This window comes from Bidens hawaiensis, unplaced genomic scaffold, assembly GCF_021521415.1.
Source record: "Bidens hawaiensis isolate Kalapana, Puna unplaced genomic scaffold, B.hawaiensis_p1.1 tig00016725_1, whole genome shotgun sequence".
NCBI lineage: Eukaryota > Viridiplantae > Streptophyta > Magnoliopsida > Asterales > Asteraceae > Bidens > Bidens hawaiensis.
Window position 1 is genome coordinate 89566 of NW_027492532.1, and position 5971 is coordinate 95536.

The window sequence follows — 5971 nt, forward strand, 5'->3', positions numbered from 1 at the left end:
TTAACAATTTATTTCCCGGTTAGTTCTTAAAATCAACTAAGTGTAAGCTAGGGTTGGTTAGTGAGACCGAGAGGTGATCTAGCTTTCTTGAGTGAACCTTAGTTGTGTCATCCTTAGGAACCGGTGTTTTGAGATTCGTCAGTCCATTAGATTATTATACCTTCAATAGGATTCTTACCTAGGTAGACCTTGTCTCCATTGATAAATCTTATTCTCAAAGTTTCGTCTAGTCTTTTTAAGTCTAGTCAATTAAGTTTCTTAAAGTAAGTTAGATTAAATAGTTAATAATAAAAAAATCATTTAAAAAAATTATTCTTAGGTGAGTCTTGGTTAGGGTTAAGTACTAAATACGTTTTCACGTGTTCTTGTGTTCGACACTCGGACTTCCTTAGGACTATAGTATTAGTGATCGGTACACTTGCCGGTTGTGTGTGGATTCTTTGGGATTTTCGTTTTACAACTTTAAAGCTTAGTTGTGAGTTATTTAATTAGGGCATTCATTAAACACACATCAAGTTTTTGGCGCCGTTGCCGGGGACACAGTTAAAGGCGTATTGAGAACGACTCGAGTTAGGACTTACCTTGTTTACTACTTGTTTTTCTTATTTGCTTTGTTTATTAGTTTAAAATAGTTTAGCTAATTTTTGTTTACTTTGTTTATTTTAATAGTTGTATGCGACGTACTCGATCTCTAGGACCACGAGAAACCGAAGGATTTTCCGAACCAGAGAGAGAGCTCCGTGAGAGACGTCGTACCAGGCCGTCTTCTAGTTCTTTTACGTTCGTCGGTCATACATCCTCTTCTCCTACTTTTTCCGAACCCGTCATTAGGGATAGGATTATAGGCGACGCGAATCCACCACCGAGGAGGACAATTGCAGACCGGGCCTGTCCGGTCGACGCTGGCGCGAGATCCACCATTGCTCCACCAGCTATCGGAGTTCTCACAACTTGGCAGATTCCATCTAATATTCTGAACACGATTTCTCATTCTGCACAATTTCACGGGTTGCTCCACGAGAACCCACATTCTCATCTTACTCACATTGCACGTATTTGCGACACTTTTCATCTTGTCGGCGTATCCGAAGACGCCATCAAAATCCGTATTTTTCCGTTCTCACTCGTTTATCATGCGAGTCTGTGGCTTGAGTCCCTCCCACAGGGATCCATTGCTACTTGGGCTTCCATGCAGACCCAATTTCTTGAGAAATACGATCTTCCGGCTAAGCCGCTCGTTTGCGCAACCAAATTCATTCTTTTCAGATGGAGGACACCGAGAGCTTCTACGAGGTATGGGAGAGATTCAAAAACCTACTTGCTTTATGTACGAACCACGGCCTAAAACTGGGCAGTTGTTGAGAAGTTCTATAACGGGGTGACATACGCGACTCAGAGCATGCTCGACACGGCTGCAGGAGGTAACCGATTGACAACGAAGGATACGGATGAGTGCATTAATTTGTTTAACGGGTTTGCCATGAGTGGATTCCCTATCACGCGGCATGCATTCGGTCGACACGAGCACCTCACTTGCAGCACAAGTTGAGGCGTTGGCAAAGATCGTGAAGACCTGCAGGTGAAAAGTAAGTTACGCGAGATCTGTAGAGGGGGGCATGATAACACTCAGTGCCCCGTACGTTTCCAGGAGGAGGCAGTCGACTTTGTTAATAATCCAAACCGAAATCAAAACTCTTTCAATTCTTATAATTCGGGGTGAAGAGGTAACCAAAATTCCAACTGGAGGAACGGAAATCAATACGGCTTCCAGCAGCGTCAGAGCCTATTCCAGGATTCCCGTGAGGGAACGAGTAGTGGTCAGAAGAAGCCCACGTTAGAGGAGATGATGGCACAGCAAACACAGATGCTGTCGCAGCTTATGACTCGAGAGGACTCCCGTCACAAAGAGACTCAAGAGAAATTTCGGGAGCATGAGTCATTCATGAGAAATCAAGGATCATCAATTCAAAATCTTGAGCGGCAGATGGGAGAGATAGCAAGTTGTCTAAATGAGAGGTCTCCAGGTACACTTCCAAGTAATACCGAATAAAATCCGAAGGCGTTCGCGAAGACTGTGAAGACGAGGAGCGGTGCATGGTCACGTAGCGAGCCTGTGAGTAAGGAGGCGACGAGAGGAGTCGTTGACGAACCTGCAGTAGATGTAGAGGAGCGGGTATACGAGGAGATCCAGTTGGAGTCTCCACCGGCCAAGGTGCAGCCCAGGAAGTACAGCACAGGCCGAGAACCAGCCATTACCCAGCACACCAGGGAGAGTCTACAAACCTAGACTCCCATATCCCGAGAGAGTCCGTAGGGATAGAGACGAGGAGCAGAACTCCAAATTTCTTGATCTTCTGAAACAACGCCATCTTAACATTCCATTCCTTGAGGCACTCACGCAAATGCCGAAATATGCAAAGTTCCTTAAGGATATTATTTTGAATAATGAGAAGTTAGCTGAAGTCTCTTTAATTCCTTTGAGTGTTGGTTGCTCTGCAGTCTTGCAGAGAAAGTTACCATAAAAGATGTCCGATTCTTGGAGTTTCACGATTGCCTACATCTTGAGTGATTATTCGATTGTTCATGCACTGGCAGATCTAGGTGCCAGTATTAATCTCATGCTGTATTTCGTGTATCGCAAGTTGGGTCTAGGCGAACCACGTCCTACCCGTATGAGTATCCATCTTGCTGATCGTTCTATGAAATACCCCCGAGGGGTGGTCGAGAACATGCTTGTTCATGTCGACAAGTTCATCTTCCCGGTGGACTTTGTCATCCTGGACATGAACGATGATGATAGTGTCTCACTTATTTTTAGCCGACCATTCCTTGCCACTGCACAGGTGTTGAACGACGTCTGCGAGGGTAAGTTGATCTTAAGAGTTGGGGATGAGAACGTCACCTTTGACGTTCGACAGTAACTAAAACACCCCAAGTCTGCTGATGACTCCTTATACTTCATTGATACCATCATGGAGCATGTCGGAGAGTTTCTCAGTGAAATCTGTGGAGGATCTACCGCCGACACGCAGATTCTCGTAGGGAGATTCCAGAGATTGATATAGTTGCCATGACCAATCAATCCTTAGATGACGACACCGAGTCGCATATCCTCAATCTGGCGTGTCTGCTGAGATCGTACGAGACGATTCGATGGAACAACCTTCGGTCGAGAGTCCACCTTCTTCCTTAGAGCTTAAGAATTTGCCTGCCAACCTTGAGTGTGCGTTTTTAGATGAAGAGAGGAAGCTGCCGGTTATCACTGTATCTGCTTTAACGGAGGTCGGGAAAAAGAAGTTGTTGAGGGTGCTACGAGAGCACAAAGAGGCTATTGCATGGAAGATTATCGACATTATGGGTATCAACCCTTCGTTTTACACTCATAAAATCCTCATGGAGGAGAATTTCAAAACTGTCGTTCAGCCGTAACGGCGGCTTAATCCGAAAATGCAAGAGGTCGTAAAGAAGGAGATCATTAAAATCCTTGATGCGGGGATCATTTTCCCAATTTCTGATAATGCTTGGGTGAGTCCAGTCCAAGTGGTTCCTAAAAAGGGTGGCCTGACTGTCGTCACCAATGAGAGGACCGAGCTTATCCCCACTAGGACTTTGACTGGATGGCGAGTCTGCATCGACTATCGTAGACTGAATGATGCCACCAGGAAATACCACTTTCCTTTACCCTTCATTGATCAAATGTTATAGCGTTTAGCAGGTCAGCAGTACTACTACTTCCTAGATGGTTTCTCCGGGTACTTCCAGGTTCCTATAGCTCCCGACGACCAGGAGAAACCACTTTTACCTTCCCTTACGAAATGTTTGCCTATAAATGTATGCCGTTTGGACTTTGTAACGCTCCGACCACATTCTAGAGGTGTATGGTTGCTATTTTCAATGATATGATCGAGGACTCCATGGAAGTGTTCATGGACGATTTTTCCATATTTGGGAGTTCCTTTGATCATTGTTTGTCTAATCTTGAGAGGATGATGTCCCGCTGTGTCGACACCAACCTAGGCCTTAACTGGGAGAAGTGTCATTTCATGGTTCGCGAGGGCATTGTTCTGGGGGCATCGGATTTCAAGTGTGGGGATAGAGGTTGACCGAGCGAAAGTCGAGACCATTTCTAATCTTCCCCCGCACACTTCTGTGAGACCAATTCGTAGCTTTCTAAGTCATGTCGGGTTCTACCGCCGGTTCATCAAAGATTTTTCAAAAATCACGAGACCCATGACCAAGCTTCTGGAGAAGGATGCTCCATTTGTTTTTTTGAGCAGTGTACCGAGGTGTTTGATCTTTTAAAAGACAAACTCATTAACGCCCTGATATGGGTTGCTCCCGACTGGACGTTACCATTCGAGTTGATGTGTGACGCGAGCGACTTCACAGTCAGAACGGTTCTTGGAAAACGGAAGGATAAACACTTCCATCCGATCTACTACGCTAGCCAGACCTTAAATGGCGCACAGGAAAGGTATACCACCACCGAAAAAGAGCTTTTAGCTGTGGTGTTCGCTTTCGATAAATTTAGGTCCTATCTGATTCTGTCCAAGATGATTGTTTACACGGATCATGCCGCTATTCGATATGTTTTCAGCAAGCAGGATGCTAAGCCTCGTCTTATCCGATGGATCCTGTTGTTTAAGAGTTTGATATAGAGATCCGTGATAAAAAAGGGGCCAAGAATATGGCGGCCGATCATCATTCACGTCTAGATGGAGTTGATTTAGGAGTTTAGGGGATCAGGATCGACGATCGTTTTCCGACGGAGTGTCTCATGTTTGTTACGACACAAGACGAAGGTTTTCCATGGTTCGATTACATCGCGAACTGTCTCGCTGACGGGTACCTCCCGAAGATGCCATACCAGCAAAAGAAGAAATTCTTTGCTGACATGAAGTTTTATCTACGGGACGACCCATATCTTTTCCGCATCGGTGCTGATCAGCCGATTAGGAGGTGTGTTGATGTTAAGGAAGGATGGAAAATTCTGAGCCATTGTCATGTGGAACTGACAGGAGGTCACCACGGTGTGAGTTCGACGGCGAAAAAAGACTTTGATTCTGGTTTTTACTGGTCGTCTATCTTTAAGGATGCTCATTTGTTCGTTAAGAGTTGTGATCGTTGCCAGCGTGTCGGCAACATTTCGTCGCGAAATGAAATTCCCTAGAATGCTATTCAAGTTTGTGAGGTTTTTGATATTTGGGGTATTGATTTCATGGAACCGTTTCCATCTTCGCGTGGGAACATGTACATACTCATGGTTGTCGATTACGTGTCTAAGTGGGTTGAGGCCAAAGCTCAACCCACGAATGATGCCCGAGTGGTAGTCCGTTTTCTATAAAGTCTATTTGCTCATTTGGAGTCCCGAAAGCCTTGATCAGTGATCGAGGTACTCACTTCTGCAACTCGCAGATGGATAAGGCGGTGCAGCGCTATGGGGTCACCCATCGGCTTGCGACCGCCTACCACCCACAGACTAGTGGGCAAGTGGAAGTGAGTAATCGGGGAATCAAACGTATTCTCGAGAAAAAGGTTGGTTCAAATTGTCTGGATTGGTTTGACAAATTAGATGACGCTTTTTGGGCCTTTCGTACAGCCTACAAGACTCCGACTGGTTCCACACCATTTCGGATGATTTATGGGAAGGCCTGTCATCTCCCTGTTGAGTTGGAACATCGCGCTTCATGGGCCCTTTAGAGGGTTAATCTTGATTTATCCGCGGCAGAGGGTAATCGTTCCCATCAGTTACACGAGTTATAGGAGCTCTGGGATCACGCGTATGCACAATCATTTAGGTATAAGGAGCACACGAAAGAACTGCATGATAGAAAATTGAAGGGTAATAAGCAGTTCAAGTATGGGGATAAGGCCTTACTGTATAACTCGTGGTTGAGGTTATTCCCGGGAAAGTTGAAATCCCGATGGTCGGGACCGTTCATAGTCACTGAGGTTTTCCCGTATGGCACCA